Raw genomic sequence first — 17,590 nt, forward strand, 5'->3', positions numbered from 1 at the left:
AAAAGGGAAGGTTCAGGTGAGGGGTATTCATGTTAGTTGCACCATCACCACTAGATGCCACTAAACCCTAAACACTAAACCTTGGAATTTCGTAAAAGTTCTGTGGAAATATCTGACATATCCTGTTTTAATCCTCTTGTTTGAATTTGGGGTTGTGTTTCTTTTTGTGACGCAGTTTTTAGGATAATATAAGAAAAATGCTATAAAATACCAACATAATTGCTTCAATGCACTTTGGCCTTGACCCTACACGTCTGTGGAACTCTACCGGAGGGATGAGCACAATTCCTCCAAGAGATAATCCATCATATTGTGTTTTGATGCTTTTGATGGAGAGAGCTGTCTAAAATCTCCTGCAGGTGTTGGGTGGAGTTGTGGTGACTGCAAAGGGCAAAGAACATGATTCACATCAAATACTCGAACCAGCTTTCTTTCTGAAATACTGGAAATCAGTCCAGTAAAGTCCTGATCTCTAAAAGATTCCAAGGTATCTGTTGATTCTTTAAGTTTTGTCCTATATACTGTATATATATATATATAGAATCCAAATTACTATTGACGTATTCACATTTATTTTTCTGATCAAGAGAAAGATTTTTAAACCATGTGTTTAATATTCAGCACCTCTATAAAAAGCTTTTATTATGTGATGTCCATTGCTGTTATCTTTATTTTTATTATTATCTGTATTATTATTGTTGTTTGTGACTTTTATATTGTTCATTGTGAAGCACTTTGTTACTTGTATAGATAAGTTATCTACAAATTTAGTTAGACCATCGCACACAAGCACAATTACACAATTAGATAAAACACTAGGAAAACATGTGTTAAATCCAAAAAAACATCCAACAACACAAACAGAAAAACAAAAAAACAGATTAATGTTCGTAAACCAAACTTAATCCAAAGCCAGCCTGAGGAGGTTTACTTATAAAGTTTGACAAACCTCCAGCTGCTCTCAGCTCCTCAGGGAGACTCTTCAATAAAAGCTGCCTCATCACATCCAAAATCTAACACAATAAAGCAACTCGTCCTGGTTCAAACTCTGAGAAAGTCGACTTTAAGTACAAGTCATTATAGTAACTGGTGGCCGATGGTGAAGGCTTTAAACCCGGTGCTGTGTGTTTTCTCTCTTTCTGCCGCCACAGACCTCTGGATCGTCTGCAGTCAACTTTTGGATCGACGGAGAGTTTTACATTAGCAGAGTCTGCTCAATGTAAAAGCATGAATCCTTTTTTCCTTTACTCAAATGTCAGTGTGTTTTTTGAAGTGATAAAAAGCAGATCTGGAAACAACCGTGTGACCAATTTTCTCTCTGAGCTTTAGAATCTATGTTAAAACATCTGAGATCTGAGTTTTGAGACGTCCACACACCTGCGTCCGACCACCGCTGCCACTCGTGGGTTTTCTTGCTCTGTCGACACTAACGCTTACACTTAATCAAACTTTTCACTCTGTGTTTGAGCCTCAAACGTGATTGAAAGTCTCTAAAACTGAGACTTTTTAAAAGCCTTCCAAATTTCCTCATGCTCCAGAAACAACTACAAATATTTGACCTTAAACCGGTGTCTCTACGTTTGGTTTTGCACTGCGAGGTCTGCATTTGGATCCAGAAAACCTCACAAAATGTGACATCATCACGAGACACTGTCACATAAAGTTGTGTGTCATCAGCATAACGTCCGTTTGGTTTGATGTGTACAGGGGTTCAGAAGGATGAGGAAACCCACAGGTTATTTTGACATTATCACTGATTTGAACTCAACTCTCTGCCAGACAGAAAGAAAGACAAACCAGATTCCCGACAGCCCAATGCGATTCCTCTGATGCCGTTTAAAAAACGTTTAAAAAGCTGTTTTGGCCTCTACAGGGATCCTTATGTCAGTGAGCACTTTAACAATGTCTGCTTCGGTGCTGAGATTAGCATGAGAACCAAGTTGAAACGTATCCAACTTGTTGCTTGAGTTGTGGTTTCACAAGTGAAGTCTTAAACCTTGTGGGGAACAAGCCTCGCTGCATCCGATGATTAACTCCCAACTCCCGGCTGGCCGGGTCATTTACTGCATGTCAACCGCCAACCCCCCCCCCACGTCTCCTGTCTTCCTCAGCGAGCTCCATTGGATAAAGGCATCAGATTACTTATTTTCAAAAGGACTTCTAATACGTAGTCAGAGCTGCAAGTGGATGGTTTGGGTATTTGCTACTTGAGCGTTTCAGCGTCAACCAGGCGATGAATATCTGACTGAGCTTCTCAGTGTTTATTCAACTCTTTATCAGCAGAATGGAGTTTATTACTGGACAAGCAGGAGAAATGAGACGGCTGCTCTGGAGTTAGTGAGGGGATGGATGTGGTAAAAGGCCCCCTGGGGTTTTTATGTGAGAATTCATGATGAATTTTATTTACAAGGAAGAAACAAGGGATCCTGAGCAGAGAAAATAGAACAATGACTATTGTTCTATTAAATGTGAAAGAACATCGGTCGAGCTCAGAAGTTCACCGGCCCTCTTATGACACCACTTTTAAATGCACTATAAATGTGAAAGGTCAATAATTCTTTTTTGAGTTTTGTGGTTAGAAAAATCTGAAATATTGTGTTTAAACATTTTTTTATTCGAAAATTTTGTGTTTATTATCTTTTTAAACTTCAGCAGAGTAATCGTCAAATCCTGCAACTAACTATTACAACAATTCAAAGTTTTGCTGTCATATGCAGAAATGAGAAGTGATATATTTCATTAAAGTCTTATTTTTCCTTATGTGTCCGTTTGGAGATAAATAAATAAAATATATATATAGAATGAAATCTATAAAAATGACTACAAAGATAAAAAGGAGAAAGAAAGGAAGTTAAAAAAAACACATTCATATCCACTCAACCAAACACATCATACACACGCTTCAATACACATCCATCAATATATAATATGTTTATAAATGATCAAACTGGAAGAACAAGGGGTAATTTGGTTTATGGAAATATGTGCTGGGAAACTTGAGGAGTAGTAGAGTTTTCTTTTTTCCACTTGTTCTATACAAATTCCGCAAATTTAACATCAATCCCTGTGAGAAGTTGTTGGAACTCAACCCAAAAAAGGCAGAAAGTTCAAGGTTATTATACTCGAAAGAATAAAATGTTCCCAAGTTCAATGTCTCACCCCTTTGTTAAGTTTCAGGGAACATCGGAGCTGCAGGATTCAGGAGGAAACATTTGATCTGATTATAATATTCATAAAAGGGTAAAGCACTGGGGTTAAAAAGATAAAATGAATCAAAACAATAAAAAAACTCTTGGATAAAAGAACTGAAATCTATGGAGGCACCACACGATCAATACTGCAGGGGGTGCCACCGCTTGCTGTAGCTGTGTCCAAAGTGACGCAGGTGTTTCACCCATCGGTCAAATGTGTGAATAGAAAATGAGACACTGTGGAAAATTGAACATCCATGAACCCGGGCGGCTCGGGTGTAGTCGATCTTTTCTACAAACAGGAGGAACACTCCCAGCAGAGATCAGAACTCTCTGTGAGTGGAGCCATGTGTGCGAGCTGAGAGAGTCCGAGAGGAGCTGCTCATCTCACGACCCGGTTCGCTCACAGATGGGCGAGAGGCAGAGGTCAAACTTCCTGAGCGTGTAAACATACTTCCACAATAAAGGATTCTGCCTCTTCTCTAAAAACCATGACCAGACAGCAGTGCCCAATTTAAAACCTGGAAGCAGTTGCAGGTTTCAGGACAGTTTAGAAAAGGCAACCGCTCGATCCGATTGAGATCTGAGGAATCTGGCAGCTCCTTGAACCCGTGGTCGTGTTGCTCAAACCATTCCTGAATAAATTTAGAAGTGGCCAAGAGCTTTTGATCCGTCTCCGAGAGGCTTCTGCCACGAGGGGATATTGATTCCTTACTCGGTCTGTTTAGGTTGGAGGTGTATGTGTCAAAGGAGCATCCACATGGACGCCCAAGGTTTCTGGATCGCCCAGAACATCACACACCACTGCTACCAGCCTGCCCTTCCCTCCATCCTGCTGCCACCCCCTCCCCAGGTGAAGGATGCACATGATACATCCATCTTCTAACTATCTCACTTGTCTCTTGAGGGTAGTGGAGGGACTGGAACCAAACCCAGTAGACATTGGGCCAGACGCCCTGGACAGGTGCTGATATATAGACAAACAACCATTCAGTCATCGAGCAGATCAACTCTGTCATTTGAGGATCGGACCAAATTTCTGCTTATGTCGATCAAATGAATTTCTGACAGGTCTGACATTTTGGTCAAACAAATCAAACACATCTTCCAAGCCACTTGGAACGACCTCAGGATGCAGTGGCCTGCCGTTATGGTGATGATCCGACCCAACGGTCTCACCTTCACAATTCAGCCTTTGTCAGAGACGCTTGGACACATTTTTTTGATAAAGATCCATCAATTTTTTTCCTGGGAAACGAGGTGAAAACTTTGTAAAATGACAAATCTTGCAATTGTACAAATCCTGGATCTGCATTATGATCCAGATCGACACACACATTTAATCGTTTATTCCGTCGTTACACCACATTCATCAAGTTTCATTGTTTGTTGTATTGTTTGTTTGAAAAAACACACAAACCAACCCACAAACGAATAGGTGGGGGTGAAATTATAACTCCCTGGGCGGAGGTAATGATTGTGAGCATGAAGTGTTGTTTTTCTCAAAGTTTCAGCCCAAAGACAGACGCTCCAACTTCCCCTGGTGTATCCCATCTGTAGTTCCAGCCCCCCCACCCAACCCCAACCCCCCCCGTCGACCCTCAAAGGATAAGTGTTATCGCTAACGGGTGAATGTTTATATCAGACACAGTTTGAGAGCAAGTGTGTGCATGTCTCCTCTAATGAACACTTGTTGTTGCTGACTGTATTGGAGATGGTGAAATTCCACAGCGATGCATCAACGTTTCCACTAATAAAATCATCGTCGTTATTTGAAAATTGACGATCATTAGCCCCAATTATTCGCTGCAGGTTTAGAGTCGGTAAGAGATCGCAGCTGTGTCGGAGCAGCGCAGACTTCTATCGGATTAGAGGAACTGTTATTAGATTAAAGTGAAGAAAGTAGGTGAACACAGATCTTGGAAGCAGAACACGGAGAAACAGATGGTTCTGCTTTTCAACCCGAGCGGTAGTTCTGACGATCCAACTGCTGTTTTTCCTCATAGTCCCACTAATAACAAGATCAAAGGAAAAACGTTTATATACTCACGAGTCGCTGAACCGCAGATAATTCAAACTTAATTCACGATAAATATATATTAACGTCGTAAATTCCACGTGTGACGGCTGCACTTAAAACACCTGAGGCTCGTCTGTCGGCCGATCCGACCAAACAACGGTTTTATGTTCACGTTGTTTCCCACGACATCGGTTCCCTGCTGACTCGCCCCTGACTCTCTGCGCACCTGAACGCTAACATCAACCAGAACGTTCTTTAACCTTCAGACCCAGTGTGTGCTAACGCCGATAAAACGCAAAACGCAGGATTAACGCTCAGCTGTGCTTCGTCTGTTTGAAACTCGCGACCCACACGAAGAGGAGGACCGACATCACAGCGCCCCCCCCCCCCCCGGTGGGCCGCTTCTCATTTGGAAACAGTTTTGAGTCGTTGCCATCACCGCGGATAAATCGCGAAGGAACCCATGAGGTTTTGTTTTTACTGAATCTGGCTCCAGGTTCACACACAGGCCTGTGTTAGTACCCAGTGTGACGGGTGTTGTTTTCACCTTGTGATTGTGTGTGTTGTGTACTTTGTGTGTGAGGACCAGTTTGTCAGTTGGACCTTTCGAAGTGAGGACATTTAGCTCTGTCCTTAATTCATGACACACAAAGGTCACTCGAGGGCTGTTTTGAGGGATTGTTTTTTATAGTCAGGGGCTCGGATGAGTTCAGTTCAGAGACGTCCTTGGCACACCTGCACTAGTGGGAGCTATCACTGAGAGGGGGTGGGGGGTGAGGACTCTGCAGGTGATTCTGTCTGTGGACAGATTTCCGTGTCACTATGGCACAAAATCCCAAAGTTTCACAGGTTTTTGTTAAGTAAGAATGAAGGTTAATTTATAAAAACTTGTGAAATAACGTTTTACTGCTGCTAACTGATGCAAAATGGTTCCGAATGTTTTTTTTTATTTTCAAACTTTTAATAATTTTATTAAAAATAACATTTACTTTAAAACAGACCCTACAGTTATTTCTTAGAAGGTTTATATTAGCATTATCATACTTTATGTCTTATTTTAATTTAGAATACTGAACTCAAAATACACTGGGACTTAACAAGGCTGTTTTTGAGTTGACATATATTTGAGTGAACTCTGAGAGCCTTTGATCGAGCTGTCAGAAAACAATCAGCACAAAGGAACAACTGCTCAAAACCAAACGGCTGAATAACGACATCGTGAAACATCGCAGTCTCTTCCCGGAGAGATAAGAAGATTTGATCGATTCAATCTTCCTCCTCAGTTACTATACGACTGTACAGCTTCCAGAATCCAGAGATTAGATTAGATTCAATCGGAATGTTGATAAATTCATCTGATTTCAATCATCACAGTTCTTTGTTTTTCCTGTCCTGCTTTCTGTCTCTCAGTCTACACAGAAAAAGGTGGTTGGCGCTGAGGCAGCCTGAGACTCGACTTCAACAAAACTCTAACTCCTCTGCATGTTTAATGTTTCTAGGTTAATAATAAATTCTAAAATGTTAATAATTAACAGGGTCAGAAAAATCACAAATTGGATCTTACTTGTATCCCTATATTCATATATTTATATTTATAAGTAAATGACAGTTATGGAAAATTCAAGAACCACTTGTATCCTACAGTTTTTTTTTTGCTGACATCACTTCCAGAACAAAGATGTTCATGTCTGACACCTGTTTCTTTGAAGGTTAATTCACTCTGTATGTTTCTACCTCATGTCTGATGACTCGCCCATGTTTTATGAGCGGAAAACCTTAAGAGTTACTTTGGAAATGAGTCCTGGAGCAAAGTAGATATTTTCCAGGCGACTGTTGTTATTTTCACCTCGTTCAAAAGCACTTTAACCAGAACACGACTGAGGACGAATCCTCCATTTGTCCCCGGGACAGAGGACATTTAGTGTTTGGTGAAAACAGCTGCCTCCTCCCGCTGCTGCCGGAAACATGTTAATGTGAGAACAATTCAGACTCAAGTGAAACAGTAAATCTAAAAAAGCTGGTTTAAAAATGGAGTTGGTTGTAATTCTGTGTGTCTAAAAATATATATAAAATACGTTTAATAATAACAGTGTTTTATATGTGTGTATTAAATAATATTGGACGGTGTGAATGCATCAGACACGAAGCTGCGGGACACGTCCCCTGTCTCTGTCCAAGCTCCGGACGTGTCTGGCTCAGTTATTCAGGACAGCTCTCAGGAGAACGGCTCAGAAACTCATTCACAGATTCCGCTGCTTTCTGGCTCTGAAGCTCCTCTGCTCACTTTCCATGTGAAGTCAGCGCAGACGAAAGCTTAGAGCTGGCTCATTTCTTATTGTTGTTACAGTTCCAGATACTGGGATTTATTGTGAAACTAAGGTGCAGTTTTAAGTGCGTTGTGGAATGTGTGTTGACTTTCCCTCTCACAGTTTGGTTTGATATCCAGACTGTGATAAAACAAGTGTGTCTTTGCAAAGATGCAGTTCAGACAGTTTGGGTCTGTAAGATGTTAATATAGTTTTTTCATGAATGGCATAATAATTGTAATACATATTTTCTAGAAGTAGATAGTTGATGGAAATGTGTAAAAACTACCGGACGGATTTACGTAAAACTTGGTGAAAGGAGATTTGTACGAATCAGGAGAAACTAAACTAAGTGTTTGTGCAGATCTCGATCTCGGGGCAGAACCAGGATTTTTGATTTTCTCACGTTTTTGACATTTTCATTGATGTCTCAGAGAAGTATTCATTGTTAAATGTGGATTCATACGGATCCCGATACTCGTTGGACGTCTGAGTGTGAAAATTCCTATTTTTATATTTTTATAAAGGGGTCATTTATTTTTAGCCATATAAAACTGTGCACAGCTTATTTGTTCTGAGCAGATACATTAATTTAAAAGAAGTTTTTTATGGCCAATAATTAATTTCGTTTTTCAGATTTGATCTTGTATATTTCTATTCTCTATTATATAATTACATATTTAATATTTTCCGGACTGTTTCTAGACTGTCTGTGTCTGTGATTGATTGTTTGGCCTCGGTCAGGTAGTTAAATTAGTAAATTAGTTCACTTAAATATTGTTGTTACTCTAAATGTACACGTTTCTATATAAAAAAAATCTAAGCCCTAACATGAACAATTAGGTCAAAATAAAATGCTATTATTTGGTCTTATAAATATACAATTAATCAAAACAGCAACAAGAGTGTTTATAAAGAAACCTGGTGAAGAGGTCAAAGTTCAAAGCCTGAATAACACGTCAGTGGTTTTCACGTCAGCTCCACGTCGCTCCGCTTTTATCTCTTTAGCTCTTTAAATATTCCACACTTGAGTTTTAAATAGTAGGTTAACACGCAGGAAACTCAGTATAATATTTAACAAGGTAGGTTTCCTGTCATCCGTCATCTGCGTTTGTCACGTCCGGATTTCAAGCAGCATCACCGGGCGGGTCTCTGTTGGACGGTATTAAAAAAATATAACAAATACAAGAGTTCAATTTCACCGTGTGTTGTGATAGAATCCATGCCCCCCCACCCCCCACCTCCCCAATCACCACGCAGGACTGTCGCCATCCGCTCATTACAGTCTGACAGACAACTTTACCATAATAAAGTTATAATTTAACAATGTAAATGTTAGGTAAATAAGGAGCAATGAGAATCCAAGTTGAGTTTCACTCCTGGATCCAGATCTTGAATCTGATTGTTTCTGGAGAAACTACAAAACCTGAACAGGATCCAGATGTGACTCACAACAAACTCACAGTTCGACTCACAAACATTTTCTCCTCCTCACGTCTCTTTGGTTCTTTCTTCTTAACAAACTCAGCTTCTTACACAATCTTTTAAAGTGGAGCTGATTTACACAAGATGACATATTTTAATATTTGTGAATTATATCAAAACATAATATTTTAATGAAGGCGACAAACTCATGTCCTGATATTTTCCCTCTAACATGACACACAATTTCAAATTTTTCTGTCATGAAAAGTCTCATTACTTCAATTTCGTAGTATAATGACTTTATTTAAATATTGTTACAACCTTATTCTTGTAAATTTGCAACTTCATTCTCATATTATCACGATCTACAATAAGTGAAATAAGTAAACGTATCTGATCACAACACCTGTAAATGCTTTACGCTGATAAAGTCTTAAAATTAAGTGAATGCAGGAGGAAATAGTTCATTTCAACTCTTTCCAGTTCTGATGAATCCACGTTGGTGAGTTTCTCCAGATGCACATTTATAAAGCTTTGCTCATTTCTTTGTCATCGCTGTTGTAACTTAAGTATATATAGTTATTATTTGATCCTATTTACAACTTATTTAAGCGTTAGCTCGCCTGAACACATCTGCTGCTGCGACAGAAAACAGCCCCAGAGCTGGAAGTCCGAGGTTTCTGTGAAAACAAGTTTACAGACGCTCGACCTTAACAACCGAGACATAATTAAAACACTGAAAAACGGTCGTCAGAGTCCGGAGGTTAAAGAGCGAAACTCGTCCAAGTGACAACTCACATCTGGACGGGATCAGTGGAAGGTCAGCGAACGATCTTAACGAGCTCTCGGGGCGCAGCGACCTTCTGGAGCCTTGTCATTAGGACGCCAACGTGGACAAGATTCAGATGCACGACGACCACGAGCTCCTGGATGATGCTGCTTTCCCGCAGGAAGTGAGCCCGGGAGTGACCTTCAGCCTGCTCCTTGTTTAACTGTAAACAGATGATTTCCTCCGGAGATGAGCTCCGTATATAACCCACGTGTTTATGTTGACGTCCGTTTACTTTCACTCAACCTTTCACGTGATTAACAAGATGGCCGCCGCCGTGTGTGAAGTGGCTCATTAACACGTCATGAATGTTCTCACCAGCGTGATAATCAGCAGCAGCTTCAACACTCGTGAGGAATCAATAAAACTTTACTGGTTGTGCATCATCTTTTATTGACTCTTTAATTGACTTTCTGTTGGAAGATTTATCCGACTGCAGTTTTAAAGTTTGTGAGTCGTTAAAAAAAATGTACTGTTTTATTCGTTAATTGTTTTAAAAGATTATAAAGATATTTATGGGATTATTTGTACAATTAAAGGACTTATTTAGAAGTAGATATATTTTAAAATAATTTAAAAAATTTAATTGTTGAAGCAAGGCGCAAACAAACATTAAAGTTAAGTAAAACATTGCTGAGGGAATATTAAGACTTAAATTCATTCAGCAGCTGAATAAAAACCCTAAAATTATTATTATTACATAAATGTGTTGACAAGTGTGTGAACTTTGCTCTCAGCCTCCGTCCAGTTCATCCCAAAACCAGCTTCATGGGGAGCGAGCCACACACACACACACACACACACACACACACACACACACACACACACACACACACAATCACACAGACACGCACACACACACACACACTCACACACACACACACAATCACACAGACACGCACAAACACACACACACACACACTCTCACTCACACACACACACACGCACACACACACACACAAACACACACACACACACACACAAACACACACACACACACACACAATCACACAGACACGCACACACACTCACTCACTCTCACTCACACACACACACAAACACACATTCACACACACATACACACATACACACAATCACACATACACACAATCATACACACACACACACACACAATCACACATACACACACTCACACACAAGCATCCCATAGCTGATCATAAAACCCTAACCCATTGATACTAAACATTTACTAAAACACACTTAAAAAACACTTTTCTTTACAACTGCTCAAACGTTGAAATGCACATTTCACTAAACTCTGAAATCAAAGCATAAAAAATAAATGGAATAAAGTGGAGGAAAGATTAATTATGAAATCTCAAGACTTACATTCAATCGTAAAAAAGTTGAGTCCTCAACACACTTGAACTTGAACTTTGTCTGCTGCACAAGTTCCACAAACATGTTGCCCTTGTTAAACCAAAAGCCCAAACCTCACACACACACACAAATGAACACACACACACACACACACACACACTTTAAACACCTTATCTATTCTCAGAAACCTGAGACACGATAACAACCTGTTATAACTCACTTATAACCACTTGTCGCTCGCCCTCTGACAGCGTAGGGTCAGCGTCTCCTCACATGTTCCTGTGAAGATGTGAGCACATGTATTTACTCCCAGCTGGTATTTACTCCGGCTCGCTGATGCAGACGTTTTACTACCTGCTCTCTCTGGGGCTCTGTTTTCTCTGGGACTGAACACCGAGGCGTCTACACGGGCTGAAGTCCAAACAGATCAGATTATTTTTCATCACCGGGCCCAGATATTTTTATGTATCTGTGTATTAGCACTTAACAGGCCACAGCTGTAAGGATGTTTTTCTCCGTCTCTGACGTCCAGGATTCAATCTGGAGGATCTCAGTCAGTGGAATGTTTCTGTTTTCTTCAACCGTTCTTTAAGCTTTGGATTCTCTCTCTCACGTCTTCACGTCTCCTGGAACAGTTCAAACAAGGCGAAGTGAGAAAGTCTCTTACCTGCGGCTCCAGCTTCTCTCCTTCCTCTGTCTTCTCTGTCTCTCTTTGCTGCGACGTCTCTTTATTTCTCTGCTCCTTTGATCCACAAGTTCCTCTCCTCCCTTTCACCTCTGATCTTGTCTTTTATTTTCCTCCTCTCCTCTTCTACCCCCCCACCCCCCCTCTCTCTCTGTCCTGCCTCAGTTTCCCTCCCTCTGCTTCCGTTTTTCCTTCTTTTTCGGCGAACCCCCTTTGTATCCCACCCCCCCCCCCCGTCATACGTTGGCTAAGTATAGGTACCTTGTCCCGCTGCTGATAATGAAGACATACTGCGAGCTGGGCTCCGGAGGCGGGACCAGAGCTGCAGAGGGTCGGGGGGGGGTGGGAAAGGTCAGATTATGCAGAGGATGGTAAAGATGAATATGAACCAAGTGTTGTTTCCTGTTTGTGTTGACACAGAAAAACCCTGTTGGTCGTTTCTCACCTGCTGGTGTGCGTCCTGAACTTCTTCTGTGAACTGTTGTGTGTTTGAAAGTTCAGTTTGTGACTTTGTGCGTTTGGCAGAATTTCCTCCTGGACACACAACGCAACGTGTGTCCCAGATAACTGCAGCTGATCCTGGACTATGATTACAACCAGACTGCTCTATGTACAATATGTCTATACTCACATATTTGATTAGATTAGTTTATAAGGTATTGTCCGAATCTCCTCTGAAATGTGTCTTTGTCGCCAGACGTCCACTGTCTCACATAGAGACAAACATATAACTCAACAGAACAAAACCTTCTACACAAACGGATGAAATTGCGTCTAACATTTAAAAACAAGGTTTTGTGTAATTCCTTCAACTTTCAGTCTTTCCACCTCAAACTCAGATTTAACGATTTGACAAAAATAGTTCTTCATTCTGTTTTCCATCTTCATTTACAGTAACTTTCAATTGTTGCTGCTCCTTTCATCTCTGCCAGACATTTAAATACTTTAAACATGAACACACCTTTCCATCGAATCATCGTCCTCCTACAACAACACCAGAGGGTTTTTGCTCATGTTTCTTATTTTATTTTTGTGCTTTTCTTTTAGCCATAACTTTTAATGAAGTAAAATGATTTGATTTACTGTCTTTGATTTCAGATTTGGTTTTTATATCATTTGCTGTCTTTGATTTTAAATGACATTGTTTTGATTTGCCTCTTCGCTCTGATGTTTTGTGTGTTCGTGTTTTTGTTTGTCCTCATTGTGCGTCGCTTAGTAACGGCCGTTTTAAAAGCTGCTATATAAATACTTTATATTACTGTTATATGATTGTAGCACTTATTTTTATATTTGTGGATTATTACTTTTATTATTATTATACTGTGTCTATGTTTGGTAATAGGACGACCTTGAGAAAGAGAGATTGCCCTCGGTGGGTTTTCCTCATACAAATAAAGGTTTGAATGATTGAATGGCGAGCTCAAACTTCACCGAGGCCCAACAGTCTCCTCATGATACCACATTTCAATTCATTACATCCAGAGTTTTATTTACATCTGCACCTAATTGCACATAATCATAAATATCAGTCCCTTAAATGTGCCTCATTTTGATCCATTTTGAAATCCATGAATCAACGAAAATTTGGAAAAAACACCTGATTTTTAAATTATAAAGAAATCACTGAATCCACACAAAAATGTAATGAGTTGAAAATATAACTCTGAATGCTAATTGGCATTAAACACACACAAAAATCTGTCACATTTATCTGCACGTGTGTAATTTGCTGCAGATTGATTGAATTTAGACGAACATCATAACTATAAACGTGCAGTTTTTACTTCAGGTTCATTTTTTTCTCACTCAAACTCAATAAGAGTTTAATTTCTGCTGTTTCTGTCTTTAAAAGGAAAAAGACACTTGGCTCCTTTACTTCGTCGTGCTAAGAGAAGAAAGAAAGTCTCTCGACAGATAAAACAGAACCAGACCTTCCTGCTCTGTCTCCACTTACTTCACTTCACACGTTTAACACTTCAACAAATTGAGGAAGCTCAGGATCAGCGGCGAGGCTCAGAACAACGAGTCCTGGCTGCAGCCAGCAGGAAGTTCTACACCTTCTGCAGATCGGCTCCATCAGATTCTACCTGCAGAGAGAGAGACGCTTGGCATGAGGCTGCAGCTCTTTCTACTGAATCATCTGTTCCTGGGATCCGGGTTGTGTTTAGACGTTATCTTTATATATAAATAATATTATAGTTTAGAGTGCAGACGGAGGGGCACTGGCTCTGGCTCCCGACTCATGGGGAGAGAAGCCTCTCAGATAACATAGTGGACTCAAGGAAACCGAAATGAAACTCTGAAAATACACTCAGACTGGAGTTGATTAGAAAACGTGTTGTGTCTGATTTCTAAAGCTCGGTGCCACGGAGGAGGAGGAAGTCCCTGCCAAGATTTTAGACTTGAACAGAATTTAAGTTACCGAAACTAAAAAGCAGCACAAATGAACACTGAGGTGTGGAGGTCAGCCGTGGTAATGAAAGCAGTGCTTGCATGACGGAGACGTCAAGTCAGATTCATTGACTGCTTTTGAGAGTTGAGCCAAAGTCACAGCAGAGTAAAAAATAAAACGTGAAAGAGATAAAACGCAGTAAAACGACACAGATAAGATTAAAGTTAATAAGATAAAGGATTTCACTCGGTCGAGCTGACAGCTCCGTCAAGGCCAAACAGTCCCCTCATTAAAAGACACTTGCATTCTCCAGATGTGGATTGCACACACGCTAACACTCTAAATATGCCTCATCAAGATCGGGAATTCTTCTCAAATCATAAAAATGTTGAAAAACGCCTTACCTCAACATTTTTTAGAAAATGAAGGAAAAAAAATCCTGGATCTGCAGCGAATTTCACTGAGTTCGTCCCTGATCCAAACCACGACTTCCCACCAGGACTCCACAATCCTGCAAACTAACAAACAAACAAACAAAATGCAGATAATAACAGATTATGACTTTCTCAGATGTAATAATGTAATAATAACAGAATCAGGCTGAGTTAAAAGCAAGAGGAAAAATGTAGAATTAAAAAGCACTTAAATTTAACCAAGCTGCTCCACATTTCTTTAATATCAGTCCTCTGAAAAAGCCTTTTTTTTATCGAGACTCATTAACTAGTCTCTGGGAAATTGGTGAAATGTTTAACAAGGTAAGAACAAATCCCCGGAGCTGCACCGAAATTAAAGGTTTGTTCTTGGCCCGTGTCTCACTTGTTTTTGCACGATCGTGCTGACAAACACATGGACCCGGGGTGGAAACATAAACTTCTGCCTGGAGGTAATTATGGATAATGGGACGGGACCCGGTCGTAGAGGCAGAGACAGAAGACGGCCCACTCCTGTGTGGTGTGAAGACGAGACAGAAACGACCTGGAGGCTGAACACGGGATCAGGAGCTCAGTGAGCCGCTGCAACGTTTAGAGCTTTGTAAACAAAAAGTCCAATAGGTTAGAAGTCGAGCAGCCACATTTTGGATCATTAGCGATAGAGCAAAGGTGCGTTAGATTGTCTCATTTACAGAGTTAAAGGTGATCAAGCCGGGAGGAGATAAAAACACAGATGATTAACATGACTTGAATTAATTACGTTGTATTTGTGCAGAGGCGGCGATTTCATGAGGGCGATAACAGCAGCTGGAAGAGAGAGAGAGAGAGAGAGAGAGAGAGAGAGAGAGAGAGAGAGAGAGAGAGAGAGAGAGAGAGAGAGAGAGAGAGAGAGAGAGAGACAGAGAGACAGAGAGAGAGAGAGAGAGAGAGAGGGATCATTCACGGCCCAGCGTGCTTCATCGGGGGGGTGAAGCACATCAGCAGACGGTTCCCTGCAGCGTGAGGCGGTGAACAAACACACACACACACACAAAAACACACACACACACACACACACACAAACACACACACATAGTTCAGTCCGTTCTGGCTGAGCTGTTCTCCAAACATCCAAATGAGAGGTTTACAGGTCTGGATCTCTGATTGGAGTCGGCCTCATCAAACCTGTTCGACCAGTTATTGTTTCCAGTGCTTCGGGGCCTCAGAGGCTTTTAATGAATCATTTAGTGTCGTGCAGATAAAACAACACAAAAACATCTCTCTAATAAATGTTCTTAAACACAACGTGGTCACTGGTACTTCTACCTTTAATACTCGAGGTAGCAAAGATAACACAAGTACAAGGTCAGGCAGAGAACTTAATGTGGTACCTTCATTTTTCGTTGCTCGGAGGGACGAATGGATGGATGAATGGATGGATGGATGGATGGATGGATGGATGGAGGACGGATGGATGAACCTGATCCAGCACCTGATGGATCACAAATCACAAACAGTAGGCATCCAGAACAAGAACAAAACCACTAATTGTTCCAACAGAAAACTTGAGCAGGGAACCAAAGAGAAACAAAGCCTGAAGCTGCTGGAGAAAAACCAGAAAGGATTCATCTGAACTTTCAAAGGAAAACAAGTGAAGCAGCTTTGAAGGAACGAGTCTCTCTGTGTTTCTCTGCCAGTCGCGGCTCTGCGGGTGAGAGGTTGGTTTCAGCTGCAGAGAACCTGAGGCCGTCCAGTCCAAACCAGTCCAGCACTGGGACGCATGTGGGGCCCCTGGCTGAGACGTGTCCTCTCACTGGTTTCCACAGGACAGCGTCCGGCCGGCGTGGCTTCACCTCGTGGTCGGGGAACATTGAGCAGGTTCCTGGAAGCGAATCTCCACGTCAACCCTGACCGTCCATACATGGTCGGCGTTAACGAGGGGGCGGACACCGATGAGACCCCCCCCCCCCCGGACACCTCAAATTGTTCTGTGCAGAGCTGTAGATGAGAGGATTTTCAGCTTTTCACAATTAAGAATGTTTCTCTAGATTTATAAAGCAAACACAGGCCTATAACACATTGATGTAAGTTTAAAAATGATAAAAAAAAAAACAACTGCAATTAATTTCTTCGGGGGGGGCGGCAGTCTTTAAAAACTTAGACGTGCTTTCATGTTGCATTTATAAATGGCCCAAGTGCTTTTAATCAATGTTATTATTCTACGTCAAGCTGGTGTCAGATCCTCCTGAAGAATGTTCCAGCGACGTCAGCAGCGTCAACAAATGTTTTGGTTTTGGAGAGAAGAGCCCGAGGATCTGAGGAGCCGTTCCGCTTCGTCTGCATGGAAGTATTTCTGATCCGGTTCCTTAAATAAACCCAAGTGGGGAAACTCACAGGTCACCAAGAGTAACGCTTTTTCAAAAAGAGGTGTAATGTGTTTGTTTCAGTTGCAGCTGATTCATTCTGTGTTGGTTTGATGAGACACAAAAGCAGGTTTGAGAAGATTGGAACGTTTCAGTCCAACATTAATCGGCTTAAAGGACAAATACACGTTTTTGCAGCATCATAAATCGGAGATGGAGAATCCTGCTCCAACCAGACTCTGCTTCTCCCAGTCTGTTAATCTTTGGTTTGGAAGGTGAGTGATCCCACCCTGTCTCTTCATACACGCTGAACTTATTATTCGTTAATTTAACCATGTAGAAACTCTCCTATTTTTAAGAGCAGAATAATTTATGTCCACTTGTGGAACCCAGATTAGAGTCAGGCAGGGTGGATCCGCCCCAGATGTCCGATGTTAGTCGTGACACAGACGTAAAAACTTCTGTCGGGATGAGTTATTCTCCCGCAGTCGTCCCCGGAATCTACGATGAGACTCGGCTCCAGTGAGAAAACTATCGGAGGAAAACTTTCTCACTCCTCAAACTCTTCTCAGCTCCGGCTAAACAAAAACAAAAGATGCAATTGGCCGTGAGAAGTGAAGTGGACCGT

The sequence above is a fragment of the Limanda limanda genome, chromosome 4 (assembly GCF_963576545.1).
Source record: "Limanda limanda chromosome 4, fLimLim1.1, whole genome shotgun sequence".
In the NCBI taxonomy this organism is placed as follows: Eukaryota; Metazoa; Chordata; class Actinopteri; order Pleuronectiformes; family Pleuronectidae; genus Limanda; species Limanda limanda.